The following is a 9,132-nucleotide window of genomic DNA, read 5'->3' as shown; positions in this document are numbered from 1 at the left end:
CCAGCGATGAATCCTTTCACTAATCCCCAAACCACCATGGCGGCCACCGGCGAGCTGCCGACTTCAAGTCCGGAGAGGGAGGTGCCAGGCTGGGTCGCCGGGGACTCGGGGAGCACCTAAGGCTGGCGCAGGAACCTCGCCGAGGGCATGCTGGATGCAGTGCGACGCCGCGGTGCGTGCTCCCCGAGTTCGTCGAAATGGATTCCTCGGTAATTTCAGTTCAGACCTGTTTCGATTTCGTAAATTTTGCAAAAATATTACTGATCTTGTGGGAGGCTCTGATTTTTCCCAGCGCCTAGCAGACTGTAGTCTGACCTGATCTCATTTTTGTGGCGTCCGCATCCCCAGCACAGCACAACACAAATCAGAGCGCCATCCTCTTTTATATGTAGGGTTGCCGTTGCTTGATTAGATGGAGTGGAACCATGGAGCTTACACACACGCGGTATTGTTGCTTGGTCCATTGCAAGCTCATATGTACTGGTATCAGCAAAACATACTACGAGTTTTCCCTCTGTTTTCCCCTTGTCCATGCTATAAGACAATTAGGGTCAACCATTTACTCTGAAATTTATTCAGGTATGAAATCCCCCCATACAAATTCACGGTTCGTTAACCGAGATCTATGATAGATTTCGTTCAATAGTATACAGGAACACATCTGTTGCAGATCCTGGGTAAGGCTCGGGCGAGAGGAAGGTCACGAGAGAGAGGAGAAGATTTATCTGGAGAACTCTATCTGATTCATTCCTAGCTGCAAGATGTATATACAGATGCTTTTACAGTTTTCACCCTCTACAGTCCCACAATTACAAGTAAGTCCTACCAGCAACATCTGTTTATCATGTATTAAAAAATACAACAAGAGTTGCATTTACACGAGTTCTCAAACAAAATTACATTGGCACACCCGGTCGCTTCCTCCCTGGCAAGACACTACCTTCACGTGTATCCTGAGCATTACTTGTAACAAAATAAGCAAATGATTTAGGAGCGGGTATCCTTGATTCCCATGAAGTTAGAATAAAATCTCCTTTCGGTCTAAGAGCATCTCCAATAGAAGCGCTATATGAGCGCCGCGCGGTATAAAAACTGCTTTTAGCACGCGTGGACCTGGTTTGAAATCTCCAGCAGCCGCACAAAAAGCGTGCGCGTGTTATAACTAATGCAGCGCGCGCATCAAAAAGGCATCGCGCGTAGCATATTTAGTGCGCCCGGTCGCACGCGCTGCAAACTCTGGGCTGTTGCAGATGGGACCGCTTGATTGGGACCGTTGGACTCGCGCGCGCAGCATATTTTGCAGCGCTTGTTGGAGCAAACGTCTTCTAGCGCTCTAAAAAATTTACTTGCGCGCTGTAAACCTGTTTTTTGGGCGCCGCATATTGGGCGGCTGTTGGAGATGCTCTAACGTTTGGATCTGCTAGAAGTCCCCCCAATGTCACACTTGGTGATTCTTCCTTGATTGGAACATTACTTGTATAATGTGTCATGCTAAGTGGATGCAAAGCAATGTCGTTATGTCCACTGGATGGCCTTGTTCTACAAGCATGCTTGGGTGCACACCATACAGGGACAGGTTTCTTTTAACATATCTTGTCCCCTTGTCCAATATGCAAGGCCAAAACTGAACATTGAGGTTCATTCTCAACGCATACGCAAAAATATTTGTGGCGATTAGTGAGCTTTGCTTGTGCAACTCCTTGGGAACTTCATCTGCTATTTGTACTAGCCGTGGATGTTCTGCCAGGTCTACACTCCCAAAGGCCATTGTCTTAAAGAGGTACCTCCAGGCCCGGTCCTGATGGGGGGGCAGGGGGGCCGGCCGCCCCGGGCCCCCGAAATATAGGGGCCCCCACCTATGTGTGCTCTGTGTATTAGGCCCTTGAAAAAATTGACCCTGCGCTAATTTAGGTGCAACATGCCTGTACGTTTAGGTGTAGTAATGGGCAAGTAAATCAGCGATGGCCTGAATTAGTGGAATTGCCGTTTCCCACGCGTAGGCCCGCACACAACGACATGACCGATCGATCTAGCCGCAAACCAATCCCTCAAAATAACCTAGGCGCATATCACGCCCGACTCGCGTCGCTGCAGCATCCTCCCGCGGAGTCCTCACCGATGCTTCCTCCTCCAACAGCGGCTCGGATGATTTCATGTTCGTTGGACAGGAGTAACAACACCCCCGATCCTGACAGGCAGTCTTGAACAACAGAACAGGTAAGCATCTTCTTGACTCATCATCCCGGGGCTAGCTAGGTTTTGTGATAGATAGGTTGCTACTTAGTGGCATAATCTTTTCGCAAAAAAAGTGGCACAATCAGTAGCTAGTGAATTAGCGGAGAAGAGTACGTAGGATGTGGTTGTCCGGCCTTCTGATCAATTAATCTAGCTGTGTCGGTGGATGATGAAATACGAGGGGAGAGAATGACTAGGATCCATGAATTAATGAAAATAATAGTTGAGATGAAATTAATCAGACAATCCACGGTTGATTTAATTTATTTAGGTGGCTAAACTAATTTTAGCGTTGTAAATTATATAGTGATTCTAGCTGAGGGCGATAAGGAGCCGTTCAATTTTTGTGTGTGTGGCAAACTATATAGTGAAATATACGATGCAGGCAATTTCCTTGGCAAAATCTAAAGTAAGATAGAATTAATATAACCATATATACAATTAATAAGGAAACTAGGTCGACATGCTGGGTTGCACTCCCTCCATTTATAAAAAGTTAAGAATAAACTGTGTTTAAAAATAATCATACCATGCAAGATGCATAAAGGTAGGCCTGGGCATAAAAACCGACGAACCGAAGACCGAACCGAAGCCGAAACCGAAAAAACCGAAAGTTCGGTTTTCACTGTTCCTACATAAAAATTCGGTTTTTATCAATGCTAACCGAACTTAAATTGTTCGGTTCGGTGTTAGCACGGTTAACCGAATAGGAAACCGAACACAGGCGAGGGTACGTGCACGTACAGCCACTCGTCAGCGCGTGTTTTCGTGGTAAAAAAAATCCATGGGCTAAACCGACGACCTGCATTCTCGGCCCATGGTGGCAACCTGTTGTGGGCTGCTTTTTCTGGACACGTGAACGTACTGGTGTGGCGCTGTTGTTTGGTTGTTTAGTCCCACCTCGGCCGGCCACACAGAGAGATGGATAGCTAGGCTATATAAGAGCGCATTCGTGGCAACGAAGTAAAACACGCAGCTGACTCTCTCAAACAGCGAGCAAATACGGTATGAACCGATTACCGAACCGAATAACTCGGTTAACCGAATTTCTGGTTATCTGTTTTGAGGTGTTTTTTTCGGTTTTCAATTTTCCTAACCGATTTTCCAAAAAAACCGATTGGTAGAAACTGAATTTTTGGTTTATACCAAATGCCTAGGCCTACATAAAGGGCCCCGGGTTTTGTTTTCGCCTGGGCCCCTCAAATCTCAGGACCGGCCCTGGGTACCTCAACTCATCATAAGACAGAACACTTATGAGGATCGGTGAAATTGGGCTAATCTTTGAATTCTACCTACAATGATGATTTTGCTTCCTCTGCATATTCTTATGGCAAATGAGTAGAAGATTTTCCAGTCTTCATCGCATACATCACAATCAAACTCAATAACTACCAACATCGTCATCCCAAATGTTGTCCTCCCATGGTCCCGTATTCTCAAGAGGGCTGTCTCCATTCAGGTGCAAAACAGAAGAGAAGCGGGAGCGAACCCTTTCGTCGCCACACACGTGAGCAGGCAAAGTTTTCTTCCCAACCTTGACACCACCTATGATCGGAAGAATGGCTGGTGCATCACCAGGAGGGTTGTGTTGCAACAAGAAGCTAAAAAACTTTTGCTTTTCAGCATGTCGGCCGAACATGAAGTTGTCGGTATAGAGATAAATGTCATATGGCCTACAAGACATATGCTCGCATCCACCCAGAAGCACAACAAATTCTACCATGTTAGCAACGGTGACCTCTAAGCTTTCCAAGGCACCATGTGACTCGAGGCGCATTGCCTGGTCATCCTTCTCAGTTGTTGTTCGAGGACGCTTGAAAGGAATGGCTAAATACAAGCTGCAGCTAGGTGAGTCGTTGATGCTAACCTTGTCGAAGCCTGCACTGTCTGAGAGAGTTCGGTACCTCAGGGTGTCCAGCACGCGGTGTCCTCTGTACATAGCCTCGGAGAGCATCTTTAGCTGCATCAGCATCCTGGAGTTGACTATGTAGCTCGCATCAGCCTCCTCGACGATGGTGTTGACTCTCATCAGGAAGGTGCTGCAACCTCTCCATCAGCTTCTCCTCCGAGCTTGAATGGCTTGAGTGGTACTTGTTCATCAAAAAGGGGATGAACCGGCTCATAAGTTCACCTGCAACTACAGATATGGCAGCCTCCTTGGCCATGATTTTATGGGGGGAGCTGCTGGTCGGTCTATCTGTACAAATAAAGCACGCCGGTCTCTGCCAAGTCTTAGAAGTCTCCAAGGAACATTGACTGCAATGTGTGGGTGGGTGAGACCTGGATATACTTGTTAAAACAAAGATTCTCCGAACAACTTGGTGGTGGGTGCCAATTTAAAGGCCCAAAGACGTGTCCAGGATCAGTCAACTTTCCAACCAGCATGAAAATGAATTGTCCGGCCAGTATTTGAAATATTCAATGTGCCGTCTACTATTGCAAAGTTTGACCATGGAAATTGTCTGGGTTTTTCCATATGAACTTCAGTGGAGAGGAGCAGCGCAGCTCATTAACAAGGAAATGATATATATATATATGCCCATATATATATATATATATATATGCCCTATTGCCCTTTTATCCTGGTCAGTGATGATAATCACAACTTTATACCTTAGTAATCTTTCTGAGCTCATGTCTGCATTTGCTCCTTTGGTTTCATTAGAACCTAATCAATCTCTGTGTTGCTCATTTCATACTAATTCAGTTTTTAATTGGGAAACTGTTGCACCTTGTGCGTTCTTAGGGTGTGTTTGGTTTGTGTCATCAGATGGAACGTAGGAGGTCCGTCCCGTCCCTAGAGGTCATTCTCGTGTTCGGTTGGGTCAAGGAATCAGAACCGACTCATTCCTTGGAATGGCATATTCCTCCTAGATCCGGAACGCGCTTGTACCTCAGAATTTATGTTTGACATATGCTTGAATGTATTTATAAATTGTTCGTGTTGCAAATAAAATTCAAATGTTTTCTCAAATTTGAATACTCTGTTGCTGAAAATACAAAGAGTTACAATTATCCATACTGTTGCTAAAAAACATTCCATTCCAACTCTTAAACCACACACCAGAACATAACCATTCCATTCCATCTAATACCCATAACCAAACATAGAAACGGAACCAACCCATTCCCGTGGAATGGAGCCATGGGATTCCATTCCACTTTGTTTTTGAACCAAACACACCCTTAAATTCCAGGCTTTACCTGACGTGGATGTCCACAATGGTAAAAATTGAAAAGCAAATAGTGTGAGCCAACTTGGTTTTGTCATTAAAAAACACTAAAAGTATTCTTCGTTATATTTGCTCTGTGTACTGAGTACAGTCAGAACAATTACCGAGTCATGAGACAGTCTAAAATTGAACAGTAAGGCCTCAAGGAGGACCGAGTGGCCCAAAATGATTTCCCGCCAAATATTAGCTGGTTCAGTTAAGATTAGCGGCTTAAACTGGGCTTAAGCAATAAACTAGAGACAACAAGGAAATGATAAATGATGAGTAGAATCATGCCATTGGATGCACTTGGTCACTCCTGAACCGTTGGTGAACATTGAGTGCAGGCGGCGAAGTGAATGATGCTTTTCTCCTGTTTTGGCCAGTTTTAAATTTAAAGTGTGTTCTGAATGTTCAGAAGTTTCAGAGTCCTTAAAATAGACAACACTTCAACAAATATTATTATTTTCTTATTTCAGTTAAGTTTTCTCACCTTTCTATATTTATCAGGATTCATTCAATGGTGCGAGATGATGTTTGTTATCTAGAAAGTAAATGAACAGGATTCATTTGATCTGATACTACAGTTTTATTCTCTATTGAGATCTCCAGAACATTTAGTTGATCACTCTTTAAAATGGTTTTTCCATGGCCACACAAACACATCTGTTTTTCATGTATCAGAAAGTACAACGAGGGTTACATTATGCGCGCTCTGGAAAAAAAAAGTAGATTGGCGCTCCTTGTGCTTCCTCCCTGGCAAGGCATTTTGTGCCCCTTTCTTTCCTTCCTCCATGGCAAGATGGCATGTTCGACCCTCGGTGGGCTGCTCATTTTTGCTAGTTTGGCAGGACATAAACCATTGCAATGGTATATACACTATGCCTGCACATGATGGGTCAGGGGCCCAAAGCGGCCGCCCTTCCTCCCCTGCCCAAGGGCAGGGGAATTCTTGGATGGTAGAATATACAGCATTGAAATCTCTAACACATTAGTTGAGTGGTCTATAACACATGCATTTGTCATGTATCTAAAAGTACAAGAGTTTCATTACACAAGTTTTCAAAAAGAAAATTAGATTGGCACTCCTTGCCGCTTCCTCCCTGGCATGACGCTACCTTGATGTGCAACCTGAGCACAACTTGTTACAGACTTAGGAAATGATTTATGAGGGGGTATCCTTGATTCCCATACGATTAGAGTGAAGTCTCCTTTGGGTCTAACACTAGGATCTGTTATAAGATCCCCAAATGTCACACTTGGTGATTCCTTCTTGACTGAAAAACTAGCACTATAAGGTGTCATGCTAAGTGGATGCAGAGCAAAGTCCGTTATGTCCACTGGGTGACCATGGTACATAAGCGTGTTCGGGTGCATCCTGTAAATGGTGAGGTTTCTTTTAACCATTCTCATCCCCTTGTCCAGTATGCAACGCCAAAACTTAACATCAAGATTCCTTCTCAACACATCTGCATACGCATTTGTGGCGACAAGTGAACCTTCTGTACCGTGGAACCTCTTGGCAAATTCATCTGTTATTTATACTAGTTGTGGATGTTCTGCGGGTCCTCGCTCCCGAAGGATAGTGCTTTGAAAAGGTATCTCAACTCGTCGTAAGACATAGCACTTAGGAAAATCGGTTTCACCGATCCAAATCGGGCTAACCTTTGAAGTCTACTTACAATGATGATTTTGCTTCCTCTGCCCATTCTTGTGACCAATGAGTGAAACCTTTTCCATTCATCATCACCTACATCAGAAGCAAACTCAATAACTACCAACATCTTCACCCCAAACTTGGTCCTTCCACGCATCAAAAGGCTGTCACCATTCAAGTGCAAAACAGAAGAAAAGCGTGCGCGGACTCTTTCATCGCCACACGCATGAGAAACCAAAGTTTTTTTCCCAACTTTGGCGCCCCCTATGATCGGAAGGACGGCTGTTGCCTCATGACCAGGAGGGTCGCTGTGCTGCAACAAGAAGCTCAAGAGCTTTTGCTTCTCAGCATGTCAGCTGAACATGAAGTTGTCGGTGTAAAGATAAGTGTCATAAGGCCTACGGAACATGCGCTCGCAACCACCCAAAAGCATAACAAATTCTACCATGTTAGCAGCAGCAGCTTCTAAGCTTTCCAAGGCACCATCCGACTCGAGGCACCTGGCCCCGTCGGCCATCCTCCGAGAACGCTTGATTAAATACAAGTGGCTGTTGAATGAGTCGTTGCTGCTAACCTCGTCGAAGCCCGCGCTATTTCGGAGGGCGTGGTACATCAAGGTGTCCAGCACACGGTACCCTCCATACATGGCCTCGGAGAACATCTTGAGCTGGGCCAGCATCCCGAAGTTGGTTATGTACCGCCCGTCCGCCTCCTCGACGACGGTACCAACTCGCAATAGGAGATGCCGCAGCCGCTTCGCCAGATTCTGCTCCTTCGATTGTGCATGGATGGAGGAGTGGTACTTGCTCATCAGCAAGGAGATGAACCGGCTGACAAGTTCGCCTGCGACTGCAGACATCGCAACCTCCATGGGCAAGGATTGATGAGGTAAAGTTGTTGGGCGGTCACTAGACTAATTTAACTAGAATGGGCTGGCCTCTTGCCAAGTCTTGCACAGACTCTTGGCAAAATGGTGAAAATTCGTCAGGGATGACTAAGACTGTTGACTGGGACTTGAGTGGTTGTGCGCGGTGATATTTTTCTAAACGTCCAAATGCGTGACAAGGAGAAGCCAACTTGTCCAAGCCACATGAACTTGCGCAAAGGACGGGTTGTAATCGCATAATTATATGGAGGTGATCGAGACCATGAACGAAGTGTTGGGGAACGTTGCAGAAAACAAAAAAAATTCCTACGGTTTCACCAAGATCCATCTAGGAGTTCATCTAGCAACGAGTGATTAGATGCATCTACGTACCTTGTAGATGGCGAGCGGAAGCGTTCAAAGAACGGGGATGATGTAGTCGAACACGACGTGATTCAAATCACCGATGATCAAGCACCGAACGGACGGTGCCTCCGCGTTCAACACACATACGGAACGGATGACGTCTCCTCCTTTCTTGATCCAGCAAGGGGGGAAGAGAGGTTGATGAAGATCCAACAGCACGACGGCGTGGTGGTGGATGCAGGGCGTCACAGTAGCAGGGCTTCGCCTATACTACGAGAGAGAGACGTAACGGGGAAGAGAGGGAGGCGCCAGGGGCTGAGGTATGAAATCCCTCCTCTCCTCAACTATATATAGGAGGGCCAAGGGGGGGTGGTGCGCAGCCTAGGAGATCCAATCTCCTAGGTGCGGCTGCCAAGGGGAGGTTTCCCTCCCCCCCAAGGCACTCAGGGGTGCCTTCCACTAGTGGGACTCCTCCCCCATGGAAACCCTAGGCGCATGGGCCTATAGGGGCTGGTGCCCTTGGCCCATATAGGCCAAGGCGCACCCCCTACAGCCCATGTGGCCCCCCGGGACAGGTGGCCCCACCCGGTGGGCCCCCAGGACCCCTCCGGTGGTCCCGGTACAATACCGATAACCCCGAAACTTGTCCCGATGGCCGAAACAGCACTTCCTATATATAATTCTTTACCTCCGGACCATTCCGGAACTCCTTGTGACGTCCGGGATCTCATCCGGGACTCCGAACAACATTCGGGTTACTGCATACACATATCTTCATAACCCTAGCGTCACCGAAC

The 9,132-nt window shown here is 46.4% G+C and overlaps 2 pseudogenes; both read right to left on the bottom strand.

The window, feature by feature from the left end:
• Positions 1 to 3,486: 3,486 nt before the first annotated feature.
• On the bottom strand, positions 3,487 to 4,400 carry LOC125538292 (annotated as a pseudogene).
• Positions 4,401 to 6,456: 2,056 nt separating this feature from the next.
• LOC125534435 lies at positions 6,457 to 7,995 on the bottom strand (annotated as a pseudogene).
• Between the last annotated feature and the right edge of the window lie 1,137 nt (positions 7,996 to 9,132).

Source organism: Triticum urartu, chromosome 2 (genome assembly GCF_003073215.2).
Source record: "Triticum urartu cultivar G1812 chromosome 2, Tu2.1, whole genome shotgun sequence".
NCBI lineage: Eukaryota > Viridiplantae > Streptophyta > Magnoliopsida > Poales > Poaceae > Triticum > Triticum urartu.
This window is presented reverse-complemented; position numbering and strand designations above follow the sequence as displayed.